Below are 17,705 nucleotides of genomic sequence, written 5' to 3' on the forward strand. Positions count from 1 at the left end.
TGTAGAAAGGTGTAAATCTTTCTTATGTGACAGCATTTTCTGCTCACTTAGCCCCAACATAAAATATTTAAAATGTTTGAAGCAACAGAAAAATTTTACAGTTTCTGAATACCATGGCTTATATCAATACAACCTTTGTTCAGAGTCTTGGAATCACTAAATTAAAAGGTAGTGTCAGCACAAGGTTAATGAAAAAAAACAACTATGTGTAACTTTTCTGAAACCAGCTTCCATGAAGGGTGTTCATAAGGAACTGGAAGAATTTTCTGTCACATTTACGTAGAAGGCAAAATATTTTAAAGGAGGGACTGTAAAAGCAATCTGTCTTCAGTCTTAGCATGCCATTAATGTAGTCAGCTATTCTTCCAGAGGCTTGCTCACTACAGTAGCTCTCTGAACATTTTAGCACTCTGCAAGAGACCTTTTAAAGAAGGCTGGCTTTGGGTTTTCAAATATTTTTTACTGAAAAAACAATATCCAGTGTTTTTTTTTTTTTTTTTTTTTTTTTTTTTTTTTAAATTTATATAGTGGTCAGGTAATTTTTTTGATTATACAGCTTGGATTTTCAATAATGATTTCAAAACTTTATTTATTTATTTATTTATTTATTTAATTTATCCCATGCCTCCTCACACATACACTTTTCAATGTATAGAAAATGTGAGACTGATTTTGATAAGAATCTGTGTAATACCCTGGTGTTGCCTGTTCTAGGCTACTTTGTCTCAAGGACAACAAATAGGACAGTTTTACATCATATAGAAGTTGTTCAGAAGTTTCTTGGGAGCCAATAAGCTGGATGACTTCAAGAAAATGCCTTTTCCAAACTCAGTAATGCAGCATCATTTTACCTTTACTTCAGAAGTAAAATTGCCAGTTAAGCAATTTCTGTTGTCTTAGCTGCACTATATTTTTGTGTAAATTAAATGGCACTAGGTATCTGGCACTTCTGTGTCACTGGGCAATGAAATATCCCAGTAAGGTAAAAAGAAAAAAAGAGTTTATTACTTTTCTCAGAATTTTAGGAAATTGTGCTAACATTGGTGGAACTGCAATAGCCAAATAAAAATAATCATAAATTAAACCAAAACTAGAAGTTAAAAGAGATTCTTGGGAAAATAAATTTAATAACTGCAGATAATGGCAGACTGTTTACTAAGAAACAACTAAGAAACATCATGGTCACATAAGTTTGCATAGAAAATGTAAAATTTCTTTTCCTTTGTCCATTGTTTCCGTAAACTCTGAAATCAGCATGAAAAATGCTTGAAAACAACTTGAAAGCAATGATGAAATTCCACAAGTCAGACTGTCGCTATTTCCCTAAAACAGCAGAATGTGCAAATACCAGCCTATACCCTGTATGAAACACGAGAGGCTATATTTTTAGTAGAGTTCTGTTAAAAGCCATAATTATGCAAGATTTAAACAAAAAACTGCTTGCCGTATAGAACTGAAGTTTACAGATTTGATTGTTCAAGTGTGAGCTGAGAAAATAAAGCTGGCCTGAAACAGTGGACTAGTAAACTAGGATATATTTTTTTTTGATTTGAGTGTTTATTTGATATGTACTATATTTTGTGTGCTGATCAGCCATGAGATATGATGAAAACTGTCCAAAACATGCAACATCCATTAATCATCCAAATTTATACTTTGCTCTTATGCTTGCTGGCTGCAAGTACAGGGGTAATCTATTGACTAATCTATCTATTTAGTGTAAAGTCCTTTGTCTTCTGATGATTGACTGATTTAAATCGTGACTTGGAGCTCATAATATCTTATTTATTTATATCGAGTCAAGAAGCTTATATTTTGTTTTGGTTTTAACTTACAATCTATTGTGTCAAACTAATGTCTACTGCAGTTTCCAGATTCTACAAATGTATAATCAATAAATGATTTATTTTTGTTTCAATAAATCTCCAAGTGGAAAGCATAAAGCACGTGGCAAAAACAGCCATAATTCTTTCAGGAGAGCATTTCCTTCTTTCTCTCTCTTTCTTGCAATCTTCTCTCTTTTTCTCTTTCACTCTTTCTCTCCCTTACTTCTTTGTTTTGTACTTTCTTGTACTTTCTTCCCTTATTTTCTATTGTACTTTTTTTCTTTTCTTTCTTTCTTTCTTTCTTTCTTTCTTTCTTTCTTTCTTTCTTTCTTTCTTTCTTTCTTTCTTTCTTTCTTTCTTTCTTTCTTTCTTTCTTTCTTTCTTTCTTTCTTTCTTTCTTTCTTTCTTTCTTTCTCTCTTTCTCTCTTTCTCTCTTTCTCTCTTTCTCTCTCTCTCTTTCTCTCTTTCTCTCTTTCTCTCTTTCTCTCTTTCTCTCTTTCTCTCTTTCTCTCTTTCTCTCTTTCTCTCTTTCTCTCTCTCTTTCTCTCTTTCTCTCTTTTCTCTCTCTCTTTCTCTCTTTCTCTCTTTCTCTCTTTCTTTCTTTCTCTCTTTCTCTCTTTCTCTCTTTCTTTCTCTCTTTCTCTCTTTCTCTCTTTCTCTCTCTCTTTCTCTCTTTCTCTTCTTTCTCTCTTTCTTTCTCTCTTTCTTTCTCTTTCTCTCTTTCTCTCTTTCTCTCTTTCGTCTCTCTGTCTCCCTTTCTCTCTCCCTTTCTCTCTCCTTAATTTATCTCCCTTTCTCTCTCCCTTTCTCTCTCCTTAATTTATTTTCCTTCCTTCCTTCCTTCCTTCCTTCCTTCCTTCCTTCCTTCCTTCCTTCCTTCCTTCCTTCCTTCCTTCCTTCCTTCCTTCCTTCCTTCCTTCCTTCCTTCCTTCCTTCCTTCCTTCCTTCCTTCCTTCCTTCCCATTACTCTTTGTCCTATCACTACACTACCTCACAAATAGTCCCTCCTCAGCTTTTCTGTAGGCTTCCGTTAGGTACTAGAAGGCCACTACAAGGTCTCTATGGAGCCTTCTCCTCCAGGCTGAACAATCCCAACTCCCTCAGCCTGTCTTTGTAAGAGAGGTGCTACAGCCCCTTGGTCATCTTTATGACCTTCCTCTGGACTTGTTTTAATACTTCCTCATCCTTCTTGTGCTGGAGGCCCCAGAGCTGAATGCAGTGTTCCAGGTGGGGTCTTACAAGAGTAGAGTAGAGAGGAAGAATCACCTCCTTTAACCTGATGGCCATGTTTCTTTTGATGCAGCCCAGGATACAGTTGGCTTTCTGGGCTGCAAGCGTACATTGCCAGCTCATGTTGAGATTTTTACCTGCCAACATCCCTGGGTCCTTCTTCTCATGTCTGCTCTCAATCCATTCTCCGCCCAGCCTCTATTTGTGCCTGGGATTGCTCTCTGCACCTTGCATTTTGCCTTGTTGAACTTCATGAGATTTGCACAGACCCACCTCTCAAGCCTGCCCAGGTCCCTCTGGATGACATCCCTTCCCTCCAGCATGTTGACTGCACCACAGTTTGGTGTCAATGAAAACCTTGCTGAGGGTGTACTCAGTCCCACTGCTCATGTCATCAACAAAGATGTTAAACAGTGCTGGTCCCAATACTGACCCCTGAGGAACACCACTCATTACTGATCTCCACTTGGACACACTCTTTGAGTATGACCATCCAGCTGATTCCTTACCCACTGAGTGGTCAGTCCATCAGCTCCATGTCTTTCCAGTTTAGAGACAAGAATATCATGTGGGACAGTGTTAAATGTTTTGCACAAGTCCAGGTAGATCATGTCAGTCAATCTTCTACTATCCACCAATGTTGTAACCCTGTTGTAGAAAGCCACCAGGTTTGTCAGGCATGATCTACACTAGTGAAGCCATGTTGGCTGTCATCAAGCACCTCCTTCTTTTCCATGTGCCTTAGCATAGTTTTCAGGAGGAGCTGCTCCACAATTTTGCCAGGCACAGAGGTGAGACTGACTAGCCTGCAGTTCTCCAGCTCTTCCTTTTTTCCCTGGAGGTTGTGTTTCCCCTCTTTGAGTCAGTGAGAACTCCACTAAACAAAAGTGATGGTAGTGATGCAGCTGAGTTTTTTCTGCTTTAAGAGATGGTAAATATTGAATATTCCAAAGAGATAACAGTCTCTGTCTGAACATATGAATAATGTTCATATGTTCATAATGTTCATAATCCAGGAAGCATGATAGTACATATTATTTACTAGAAACAACAGTTAAAGTGAGCAGAGTTCAAGCAACCAACAGGATGTAATACCTCCTTATAAAATAATTCTTGGAAAAATTCATGGATTGGACAAATTTTCCATGTTTACAAATGATTGAAAGACAGCAAGTAAGACAACAAGCTGAGCTTGCTTGTTCACTAGATGAAATTATTACCTGTTCGTGGTGCAGGAAAACATGCCACTTGTCTGATTTAGACTCTGAGTTTTTTGTGGATACTTTCCACTTCCAGGGGATTTATATTAATTTTTTTTTTTTTTTTTTTTTTTTTTTTGGTCTTAACAGCCCAGAGTTTTTTTGATCATTTATCCCAGGTGGGATATCTGTGCAAAGGGGAAAAGTTCCTTTGTTTATTTTTATTAGAAAAATATGATGATTTCTGATACATATATATATATTTATCAACCAGTTATTTGATCAACAGCTGTTACAAACATTTCTGTTTTTTAACCCACTGTTAAAACAAACAAAGAAACAAAACAAAATTTAAGTGCCTTTCAGGAATACTGTATAGGATCTATGCCATAAGCAATGCAAGCCACAGTGCTATGGTGAATCCTGACCCTTTTCTTGCCCTGGAACCTTAAGTGCTCACGTAAACTGACTTGCACAACAGAGTTCCCATGAAGGTCATCTGACATTTTAACTGACTTCTGATTGAGTTAGGATCACAAAATGAAACTTTAATTAAATTTCTATAGGCACCAACAAAATTACAAATTACAGACTACAAACTGCTAGTATGGAAAATATTAAGGGTAATAATTAGTTTATCTATTATATGTCATGAATATTACAGATTATAATAGTGTATATCACTTTAACTTTAGCAAGACTTTCAGCGTAGATTACCTTAGAATCTCTGTAGCAAATGGGAAAGAAATGAACTGGATGGGTTTAATACAAGTGGTTGGTCTGTCAAGCTCAATGGTTTATGGTAGGTTGTATGAACTCCAACTGGCAACTCATTACTAGTGACATTATGTAAGAGTCAATACTGGGATTGATACTATTTAATATTTTCATTAATAATCTGGACAGTGCAATGGAGTGCATTTTAACCAATTTCATGGAAAATAACAAGACGAGAGGGTGGTCAGCATGCTGCAGTGTAGTTTTGTTGCTCTTGGTCCTCAATAGGCTAGAAAATGAACTATCAGAAATTTTATGAAGTTCAGCAAAGACATGTCCTGCACCTGGGACATGATAATTTTATGCAGAAGTATAGACAAGGTGCTGAATGTTATGGACCTACAGGAAAGATTCTGAGAGTCCTGGTGGACAGCAAGTTGAACATGAGGTACCACTGTGCCCTTATGGCATAAAAAGCTGGTGGCTTATTGGGTTAGCCAAAGGTATGTTCAACAAGTCAAGGGAAATTATTATTCTCCTCCATTTGTTATTTATTATTTGTGAGACTGTATCTGTGGTACTTTGTTATGTTTTGGGTTCCTAATACTAAAAAGACATTGACAGGCTGTCAAGGGTGCAAACAGGAGGAAGTGACTGCCTTTTCAGGCATTTTTTGAAAAGATATAATTAATGCCAACAAAGGTTAAGTTCTCCCACCTCTACATTTCTGAGGTCCATTTACTTCTTCCAGCAATTTTTGTACTAAAGAATTGCTGATATATCTGCCCTTAAAGCTGGATTTAAGCTAGCACCGGAGTGGAACTAGGACTCTGAAGATTGTCTGCCTTGTAGGAACGTGGTTACAAGTTATTGTGAAGGATAACCTTTTACACTAGGTCAGTGTAAAGACTGGATAAAGAATCACTAGCTGAGACTGAGGAGTGAGGAGAGTGAAGGTGATCTTTAGTCTCATTTGCCTGCTGTTGTGGTTTAACCTGGCAGGCAGCTAGGTATCACACATCCATTTTCTTACTATCTCCCCCAGGTGCATAGTGGGATGGGAAAGATAATTGGAAAAACAAACAAACAAACAAAAAGTGTAAAAACTCTTGGGTGGTCATAAAGACAGTTTAATAAGACAGAACCTCCCAGCTCCTGGTGCACCCCAAGCCTCCTCCCTGGTGGGGTAGCACAAGAAGCTGAAAAGTCCATGGGTCTGTGTAAGCACTGCTCTGCAACAACAAAAACATTAGTGTGTTATCAACATTATTCTTTTCCTAAATCCAAAACACAGCACTATGCCATCTACTAGGAAGAAAAATAACTCTATCTCAGCTGAAACCAGAGCACATATCAAATGGAAAGAAAAGGATATGTGAATTAATAGAAATCAAGGTATCTCAATGATAGTTCTGTGAAATGTTTATTCACTTCTCACAGAAGCCTAGCAAATGAGCTGGACCCTATATATAAAATATAACGTTATTCTGAGGCAGGTAGAAATCACTTATATAGGAAGTATTCAGGCTTAATTTCATTATTATCTCAAGAAGAGTATTAAGAACAAGAAGAGACTCTATAAAAATGTCAAAAGGTAGGACTGTTCAGCCAAGAAATGTTGCTTTAAAGGTCAGAAAGGATAAAGCGTGACTGTCAAAAGTAAAGCTGAGTTAACACTTGTAAGAGATATTGACATTACCAAAAAAGGCTTCTTCCAATACAATAATAAAAGAAAGAAAGTGGGAGTTGGTGCTTTTGCATTGTTGTAAGAGTTGAGATTGAAAATAAATGAAATGTACCAAGTAACTAATTGTTTGCTTTAATTGAGATAGAAAGAAACTGTAGCGCTTAAAATAATTCAGATGTGAGACATATCTGTTTCGAAAATTCCCAAGACAGGCATATGAAACTCTATATTGAATGACAAAAATGGCTAATACATATATTAAACAGGGACTGGCACAGTGTAACTAGAAAATAACAAAGGAGTTTCCTATGCTATAAAGAAAGAAAAAGAAAGAAAAAGAAAATATACAAAAGGATATCTCACGTAACATTGATTCAAGACAGCTATGAAAGTTCAGGATAAGTAAGTAAACAAGTAAAAATAAAATGGAGAAGGAATGTGAATATAAACTACCAGGATATTGTGGGAACAAACATCAGGTAGAAAATAAAATGATTTAAACTCAAGGACAGTGTTATCATCAAAAATGTATAAAATATAGTATAAATGTATAAACCTACCTAGAAGAAATTTCTAATCCCAGAGCTGTAATTAGACCAAGAGTAATAACCAAACAAGAATCTAACCATGTTTGAAAAGTTCAGTAACCTATCAAAAAGGTTATGTAACATGGATGCTGACCTGTCAGGGTCTGTAGTGAGAACTACCCAGACTCATTTTCCTTTGTTCTTGTGTTCCTCTCCAGCTACCAAATGTATTTTTGTGACTTCACGTGACTTCCCTTATTTTGTATAACTTGCAATGTGCTGTTCTTCCCTTCTTTTTCTACTCAATCATTTCACATCACTTCTTTACTATTTATATATATATATATGAATGTATTTATAATTATTCTTCTTTTACTTTCTTTGCACTTCATGTCTTTTTCCACTATTCCACTGTCCATAGGACAGTTCTTGGTTTACTGAGTAATACTTATATATAGGTTTCTTAGGAATTTTTATAGACTCATGACTTCTATATAAACTCATGACTTCTATATAGCTGTTTTTCACATAAGGTTTTACCATCTCCTACTAATACTGATTAAATACTTATACAGCTTATAATGTCTATTTATGCATTATATGCATACATTTTTTTATAACTTTAATTTCTTGCCGTACATACAAGCTATGGAGGCTAAAGACGTATGTTTTTAATCAATGGCATCAAACAAAACAAATGCTTTTAACCTGATGATTTAAAGTCAGAAAGCTTGGCTTAATGAAACACCTAGACTTCCAGATCTATAAAATCATCCTCTACCATATGGAGGTAGTCACTTGTCTGATGCTGTAGATCAATATATCTCCACTGAATTCAATCGAATTTCTTCAGATTATCCCTGTTAAATGTCTAACCAGCAAAATGCATCACTCTGTGCTTTGGCTTGAACCTCAGTAGCCATTGTCCTCTTTGTTCTACATATGCTTTAAAGCAGCTTTTAGGGTAATACTGGCCTGTCTTTTTGCCCCTCTCTGATGACCTCTGTATTTCAGTTTGCCTGTCTACCAGGGTGGATATTTAACTCCATGGTATCAAAGTTTTGTTGTTGTTGTTTGTTGTTGTTGTTGTTGTTGTTTTTAAATAGAGATGCATCCAATGGAACTCAGCAAATAACCTCTGCTTGTCTACCTCTATCAAGAATATATATATATATATATTTTGATCCTGACAGAATTTGACTCCCTGCAATTCTCAAATGGCCATATTTTAAAATCTTAACATTTTTTGTCCAGTGCTTCAGCTCAAAGGCAACTAGGTGTAAGGAAAATTATAAAGTTATTATTTTGAAAATCTGGAACAAGCTCCTCAGGAAAGTAGCTATGGCACCAACTGTGTTGGGTGTTCAAGAAGCATTTGGACAGCATTCTTAGATATATAGTTTAACACTTAGGTAGTCCTGTGTGGAGCCAGAATTTGGACTCAATGATCTTCATTTGTCTCACTTCCAATTCAGGATATTCCACTTTTTAGGATTCTGTTATTACTGTAATAAAACATGAAATTTCACTGTTAAATTTATTGGACCTTTACTTTTCTAGACTGAACTTTTTTTTTTTTAAATAACATCACACTCAAATTATGCAGAATTACTTTTATTATTATTATTATTATTTTTATCTGTATTTTTAAAGAGAAAAGGCTTTTCTCTGTTTATGTCTGCTTAGATGCTCTTCCCAGTAGTATTTGAGCCCACTGCCTAATTTCAAACAATTATGACACAACAAAAAATATTAAGTGCCCATGAAGGTGTTTTTTTTTGTTTTGTTTTTTTTTTTTTTTTTTTTTGGTGGAAACAAGTATTAGTTAAAGAAAATACCCCATTAATGGTAGCTATAAGGACATGGTAAAAGTCTTCCTTCTTTGTATTTTAGAGAAATCTACATATATGTTTTTTACAGCTCAGGAAGCAAGTTATTCGTATGTCACTTTATATTTACATGGAACAGGCTTGTGGAAGGAAAAAAATATTATTAAGGGGTTGGTGGGTTGGTGGTTATGTCCTAACATTCCTGTCTGAAAAGAAAGACTGAAAATTCTGAACCTAATTAATGTAAAGCAAAAATGATCAACTTCTTTTATTTGCCCTCTGCACCTTGCAGAATCAGACATTCCTTCCCTAAGCCATGATCTGTTTAACTGAAAAACCAATATGCTCTGACATTTTGGTGAGCACAAGTATCATATAAAGAATTAAGAAATTGAGATAGTAATACTTTTAACTGAGGAACAGAATTACATGTTCTTGTACATAAACCTGGCATATATTTATCTAAGCAAAATTCACACAACCTTTATCTTAAACTATGAGCTTCTAGTATGAGAAAACTCCTGTGTAGTTTCCATTGTAGTTTTTTTCACATAGTCTTTGCACAGTGATTATGACCATATTAAGCTAAAGAAACAATTCAATAGAAATCATAGGTACTTCTTAATAACATGAGTCTTCATTTTTCAGTAATGACTGTGTTTGGTAATAAATTAACATTTATATAATACAGAATGTTAGAAGCAATAGTAGCTTCCTTGCTTTTCAAGTTTAAATTGAATTCTGGCTTTACTTTGCTGGTTACCAAAGAGACATTTCTCTTTTTCACAAACTGACTACAATATGAAGAACACAAGGAATAAGATATTCTCTTTTGCAGATGAAGACCTTTAACATGTAAAGACTGGGACTCAGAAAGGGTCAATGGTAATTTTGAAGTATTACAGAGTATTTAATTGAAGGCTTTTAGGCCAATGTTTTAAATATATTGCCAGTCCTCATGTTCACATCTTTTCTAGCTTATCTCTGAAATTAAATTTCTGGGATATCTGTTTGTACAGATCTCAGAAAACTGCTATGGGAAAAACCAGCACTTCCCTCTTTAGTAAAACCTTTTTTTTTTTTTTTTTTTCACTTAAGCCTGAATAAGTTTTTAACAATGTTCCTTATAAATTAGTCATATTTTAGTTGAAATTTTACTGTTTATATTATTATAGGAGTACTCATGGCAATGAGCAGCTTTCATGAAAAACAATATAGAAAAAGTAATAAAAAAATTTAGAAATACTAAAAAAAAATGGTAGATTACATTTAACAGGTAACAAGTTAAAAATGCTGACAAAAGAAAATCGATGACTACATAATTAGAAAGCATAAAAATGATGAGAAAGAAAACCCAAAGTTACAAAAACAAACAAACAAACAAAAAAAAAACACACAACAAAAACAACAACAAACAAAAAACAACAAATAAAATAAAACAAAACAAGACAAATTGTAACTATAAATATACTGCAAATGTTAACACAGAGATTTAAATATAAACTATTGCAAAGATAAAAGTGCTGTAACCTATATAAGCTAGTACTGTGGTAGGGAGCTTAGCCCCCTACCCTCCAAGCTGCCCGCTCATTTCTCCCAGCACAATGGGGAAGAGAATCTAAAGGGTTAAAGAAGGTAAAAGAAGGGTAAAACACAGCACCATATGAACAATATGAAGAAAATTAACTTCATCCCAGACTTAGTGCAACAAGAAAGATTAGGAAATTTGGCACAGAGGAGGATATAAGAGCATTGGTTGAAGCTAAACATTTTCAGATGAGAGACCTGAAAAGGCCTATCTAAGCAACATTCTTAATAATTTATTGTTTCAAAATTAATGTTAGAAACCTTGGAAAGGATCAAAATCATTCTATCATGATTTAAATTTTAGAAAATAACAAAAATGACGAGATGTTACAGACACACTAACCTTGTGTGGACAGTGTGTAGAACAATGAGGTAATATATTCAGCCCTATATCTACAGGGGATTAGAAACTTAAAATATAATTTATGTCAAACAAAAGAAGTTTCTGAAGCAATGACTGAGTGACGCTTGACCACGTCCTTGAAGCAGGGCCTCAACACACTTAGCCGGTGTTTGGGAGGAGGACCTACATTTTCACAACAAGAGCCAACCCCTTGCTACAATTGCCTGTTTTGTTTTTTTGTTTGTTTGTTTCTTAACAAGTTACAGGAAGAACTTTGTTGTAGTCTAATTGATTGACTATTGATTTTTCCAATGGATTTGACATTGACCTATGTGATTTTAAGGCCTGTGTTATACTGAATTGATAGGAAGCCCTTAAAAGGATGAAAGAAGAACACTATGTTATGCTTAAAATGCAGGAATGTCCCATCCAGTTCTGATCTCAACTGGCCAAGGAAGAGGGGCAGAACTACTTGAAAGAGTTCAGAGAAGAACCAAAATAATGACCCTCTAGGCTTTTGAAAATGAACCTAGGATATAAAGAGCTCAGTGTATTCATCAGGAAGAAATTTGAGAGATCATTAGGTCAATTTATGAAGATGATTTAAACATGAAAGAGAAAATTTATAGGAAGAATTTTACCATCTTGCTGACAAAAATAGAAATAATTAAGATAAAATTAGACAATCTGACATTAAGATAAAATTAGGTCACCTGACATAAGCGTTTTCTTAAGAGCAAAGATCATTTGAAAAACATGTAAAAACTTATGAAATGTAATCAAATGAAACTACTAGCTCTAACTTCTTATGGGAGTTCTATAATGCAATTGTATGGCATGCATGGTATACTTGCAGTGGTTTTTCTGTTACTGCAATCTGATACTTTGTAAATCTTGTTTGGTTTTATTCCTTCATAATCAGCAAGCTCTAAATTCCCTTAAATATACTGCTGCCTGCAGGTCTGAATTAAAACCGACCTGAAATAAAATTTCACCTGGAAAATTCACAGGTTAGGCAGTCTTTTTAGACTCACCCTCCTTTCTTTGTTTTGGAAAGGTGAGAAAGAAGAGACAGAACCCTGTTCTTGAATCCTGCTGATTGCCTGACTCTGCAGACAGACAGATGGGCAGTGTTCTGCCATTAAGATAATGCTCTTTATTGACAGACTATGTCTTACATTCAGGATATAACAAATGACTGGATTTGAGGTATGGAAGAATTTTTTTTTTCCCAGTCAGAATGATATGATTTTATTTTTTTTAATTTTTATTTTTATTTGTCTGTGTGTGTGTTCTCCAGCTAAAGAAACTGGTATCTTCAAACCAGTTCCTTGATGTTTCAGGAGTATTTAGCCTGTGAAACCCCAGAGACATTGTGGAGTCTCCCTCCTTGGAGATATTCAAATGCTGGTTAGCCATTATCCTGGGCAACCAACTCTAGATGGCCCTGCTTGAGGGGTACAAGAAGACGTCTACAAGTCCCTTCTAACCTCAACCATTCCGTGATTCTATGATTCTGTGAAGCCCTTTGGTAACATTTCTGGTGCATAAATGTCTTGAGACCTAATTGCTTTCATCCAAAACCACATAGTGAATTCACTGGAAGGCTGGTAGGGTGATATCTAATGTGTTCTGATATGCAAGTTGACAGATTACATGACCTAATGATTATTAGGCTTAGACTTTATGAAAAACCTTATTCTTCCCCAGTTCCCCCTAAAGATGTATTCAGCCAAACAAAAGGAGGGTCAGCTGCAGCATATAATCTGCTTCTTGCACTCTCATCAGAATGGAGTAAAAATAAGCATTAAGGGCCTTTATTACTGCTGAAAAAGCAAATCAAGCACAGCAGATTTTCATGTATGAATTTAGGCTGGTGTTCCTGGAACTAATGTACTGTCATTTGCTCCTAAAGCTTGCAAATCTGATCTGGAGTCCCATGAGAGACAATAATCATGTGTTTGAATTGTTTTATGGGGCTGTATGTAAATTCAAATGAAATATGAAGCCTGTTGGATGTACCTCTAGCTGTTCAGGAGAGTACTCCCTTCCATCCCAGTCAGGTTGCCAGGCTTGCAGACAAAATTCCTATTCTGAATTTCAGGTGCCTCTGGGAGGACACTTTTGAGAAAAGATGTAAATTTTGATTCTTTGTGTTTGAAAACTCCACCCTGATGAACAGCACAAATTTTATATTTCCATAGGCCATAATAAAATCAAAAGTGAGTTATCTGGCTGTCTAGTTTCTACAGTGCTACTTGTGAGCCACAGGTACAGATGACCCAGTTTTAAGCACCCAGTGCACCTAGCAAGTGATAGCTTTTTGTTCAGCTTTAGGAACTAAAGCCAAAGAGGATGAAAATTAATATCTGTACTTTCAGCAGTGGAGAATAAAAAATCACCATTATCTCATGCTGTCGAATTAACAGCAAATCCGTGTGGGAAAATGCATATTACTTGCTATGACACATAGCAATTTGGTACTCAAGGGTTACTGTTCTTTTCTTGGTCATATAAGTTAAACCATATAAAAATCAACAGAACTTGACCAGGAAGTTAGTAGAGAAAACATGTTCACATCTGGTGTTTGCCTTTCAAGAATCAGGCTAGTAGAATGATTGTGTTTATTACTGGCTGATTTTACTGAGAGAGAAGAAAGATGAAATGGTTAACCACAACTACAGAGATTCAACTGCATTTTTTTTTTATTGTCACTGATGTTAACAGCAATTTCTGTTAATATTGGCTTTAGAAAAGTGAAAATATGAACTTGTTCCTGACTAGACTCAGAGGCAATGTGAATTGCTTATCTTATTTATTAATAGATTTTTTCCCCAAGGCTTTGGTCTAACTTGTTATATGCGTTATTATTGCACAAGTCTATGTGATACTACTTTCAGTCTCCATTTTCTCTTGAATCTTAATCTCTTTCTTAATTTCTTAGGAAAATTTATATTACGGTGAAGTGTGGAAACCAGATAAAGGAAAATTGCTTTAGATTTATTTATTTTTTTTTTTTTTTGAGAGAGAGAAAACAATGAGAAAATGTGATTCCCGTGAGAGAAGGAGACTTTGGCAGGGTCTTCTGGGTCTCTTTGTGGGAAGAGAAGGGTTCCAAAGTTTTGTCCAATGCAGAAGGATATTTTTAATCTTTCTCTGAACTTTATTACTAATTAATATTTTAAGTAATAAATTAAATTTCTAAGGCACATTTAATTAATTAAATGGTTAAAAGTTTTGTAGATGATTTTTTTTAATATATATGTGATTGACATTGTAAGTATTTCTGTTTAATATTAAAGGTGGGGTTTTGGCATGAGTTACAAGCAAACACAATATGACTATACTGTGTTCATTAACCCAGGAGCAAAGTCATATATGCAATCACAAATATTTATAACAAAATCAGAAGGAATCTCAGGTTCTATGTGCTCAGGTAGTAGTTACTTTTCATAACCTGATATTGTATGAGTTCAACAGAATATCTGTAAACTAGTGTAGTGTATTGACTTGAAGATTTAAAGCATTTCTAGTATTTAACACCTCTCAGGATGCTCTTAATTTGCTGAGGGAGAGATGTTTATTTCACTCTGTATTGCCAGATAAGATTCTGTGAGGATCTCATTTCCAATATGTGCAAAGGGAGTCTCGACTAATTAGAAACCTAGAAACTACTCTAAGCCGCAATGACTATAACAACCCTGTGTGACTTATATTCTCACTTCCAATCTTAGCATGTAATTCCTTTCCAGTACCTTGCAATTTCCCTATGTTATGGGTAAATCTTGGCTTCTGTCTCAGGACTGAGGATTTGGCTTCAAAATAGTGCTATAGCTAGCCTTTGATAAAAGATGTTTTCAAACTTTTTCTTTTACTATTCACTGGGAAAATGGTAACCTATTGGTAATGTCAGCTTATGATATCACTTGTGGCACTAGATAAATACATGAGTAACCACTCTGTGATAATAATTTAGTGGGGTCAGTAGTTTCTTTGACTTTTGCTTTGCCCCTCCCTTTTGGGTTCAGTCCCTGCTTTGCTATTCCATATTTCCTGACATCTCTTTTGAAACAGCTCTGTTGACAGCTGCTTACTTGTTGCTATACAGAATTGTACTGTTCTGCTTCTTAAAGTGGTAGATATGGTTAAGGTTTTTACTCTAGTTCCAGTAAAAGCTGTTGGGCCTGCTGTTTTCTATGGTTCCACAGTCCTTATTTTTCTGGGAAAAGACAAACATGTGATTCTGACTCTGTAGTTCAGCTGGATCCATTTTTACTAAAAACTTAAATTTTTTTGTTTAATGATCATTATAAAATAATATTCTGTTATAAAACTTTTCTTATATATAAATGGTGCTTGTATTCTCTCTTCCACCTAGTCAGCATTTTTGTTAGCCTTGTTATAAACTGATGTCCCAAACAGTGATGGAGCTCAATTTTGCTTTAAACCATAACAATGGATCCAGGGGTTTTACAAATCATTCCTTCTATTGCTTTACAACATGATCTTTTTTTTTTTTTTTTTTTTTTTTTTTTTAAAGTGGATATATAAACCTTCCATCCTCCCCCCCACACTTTCCTTCTTTTCTCTTTCTTTCTCTCTCTCTCTTTCTTTTTTTTTTTTTTTTTTTTTTTTTTTTTTTTTTTTAAGAACATCTGGGCTGTTTGTACAGAGCAAAGTTAAACAAAAACTGGGCTCAATGCCCAGAGAAACCAACTCAAATAAAACATGGGTAAAATAAACTATTCTAAATAAGAAGAGCTAGATAGAAGTGAAAATAGTGTAAGCAAAAATGTCCAAAGCTACACAAAGTAAAGTAGAATGATTTTGCACTAAGCACAGATACTATATATTAGACACTTTCAGAGAGATATTCACAAAAGTTTCTGAAAAAAAATAAAAATGTTAGTGAACCGTGTCCCAGTAATTTAAGGCCTGCCTTGAGCCAGTTTCAAATGGTGCAAGAAGATCCTTACAGAAACATACCACACCATAGACCCCAAAAGTATCTTGTTTCAAGCCTCACAGCTCTGAGAGTTCTTTTAGGTCACCAGCAAGAGCAATTTAAGTGAAATATAGTCTCTTTCACTTAGGTGAAAGCTGTGGGATCAGCTCTTGCTCTCTTGTTTTTCCTAACCAAGTAACTGGAAATTGCTTACACAAAGAACCAACACATCAAATATGACAGCTTTAACCTTTGAGTATACTTTGCACCAGACATCATGAAACTGACTTACATAATGAGATAATAATAACAATATTGGAGTTCTCTTCACTAGTAATCTGAAATATTAAGCTATCATAGACCATTTTATAAGATGTGAAGTGGATAAACTATATGTAAAGTAAACCAAAACCCATCATCAGCTGAAATGTATATAATTCTAGGATTTTGAAAAAAAAACAAAAACAAAACCACCACCACCAACAAAAAACAAACAACAACAACAACAACAAACAAACACAAAAAAGCAAACAAACAAACCAAAAACTGTCAAAACAAGCAAACCAAACCAAAGCAAAACAAATTACAAATATTGGTATGTCTTGCTTGAGCCATAATGTTCATGAAAAGTGCATTTTCTGAAGCCAATTGATGTCTTGTGGTTTAGCTTACTTGAAAGCCCATTAATTTGCTATCAAAGATGTTAAATCAGGGGATTATTTATGAAAGTGGTGATTTATTATCTCAGTTGGTAAAGTTATTGCATGTCTTAGACTTAAAGAAAAATATGGTGGGCAGCTGCCAGTTTATCATCTTGGTGATCTTATGATCTCTCAAAACACCGTGCATGATCTCAATAGCAACTGAAGCAGGAGAAGGAGCCTTCCCAGACTCGGTACTCCCTGAGACTAGTTTGGGCTGGGCCCTTCTTACTGTGGGCTTTGAAAGTACTTTTTCATCTTGTGTCACAAGTGGTAAACTCACCTGGTACACCTTCAGCACATAGTTGTCCTACAGAACAGCTGGCTTGGCCTTCCTCCTGCTTTCCACCTCCACATTCTCCTTCCACATTTTCCATTACATCCTTATTCCCTTGCTTCCCATAATCTCTTCTTTCTATACCATTCTTTAATATGTATCAAAATCACAGATTTTACTTTTTTTTTCTTGAAAAAGGACAAATAATCTGTTTTCCAGTAACTAAAGTGACTGGCTAATCATATATTACTGAGCATTCTCCTGGCTCCAGGCTTTTTATTCTCATTGTTTTCATTACTTTTTATCTATATTTGGATATTCATTGCCTTTTGCTAAGTTTTATCTCTCTTCAGCTATGTTTATAAGAAACCACGTGTACTTGTCAAAAGTAACCTCAGTTTCCTTGACAGACTCTAGTTGCTGTTTGCCTCTGTCTATTTGTTTCACAACAGTTTTTGTTGCATCGTTTGCTTTAGTACTATTTTTTTTTCTAACCTGAAATAAATGAGAATACACTAATTTATATTAGTATTTCCATTTACTCAGTTGAAGTATTTTCAAAATAGATTAGTATTATTATTATTTTTTTAAGTGGAAAAAAAAACAGTATTGTAAAGCCCTAAACCCTGCATTTCCTATTAGATCTGTTTTATCCAGCAGGCACACCAAGCCATTAATCAGTTAGATTTATATGTACTGCAAGATCAGGTCTTGGCAACCATGACCTTAGTCCTGGACAGTGTTTAAGTATGTGATTAACTATGAGCAGATGCTTAGCTCCTATTTTGACAGGGGAATGTAAGCACATCTGCTTCCTAAGGAGTCTAATTTCTACTG

The 17,705-nt window shown here is 35.0% G+C and overlaps 1 long non-coding RNA gene across 1 annotated transcript in view; it reads right to left on the reverse strand.

Annotated features, from left to right (window-relative positions):
* LOC311432553 overlaps window positions 1-17,120 on the reverse strand; it is a 106,263-nt gene extending 89,143 nt beyond the window's left edge. The window contains exon 1 of the long non-coding RNA XR_014690125.1: window positions 16,875-17,120. This is a non-coding gene — a long non-coding RNA (uncharacterized lncRNA). The remainder of the gene's footprint in view (window positions 1-16,874) is intronic.
* Window positions 17,121-17,705: the final 585 nt, after the last annotated feature.

Source organism: Aythya ferina (genome assembly GCF_964211825.1).
Source record: "Aythya ferina genome assembly, chromosome: 2".
Lineage (NCBI taxonomy): Eukaryota > Metazoa > Chordata > Aves > Anseriformes > Anatidae > Aythya > Aythya ferina.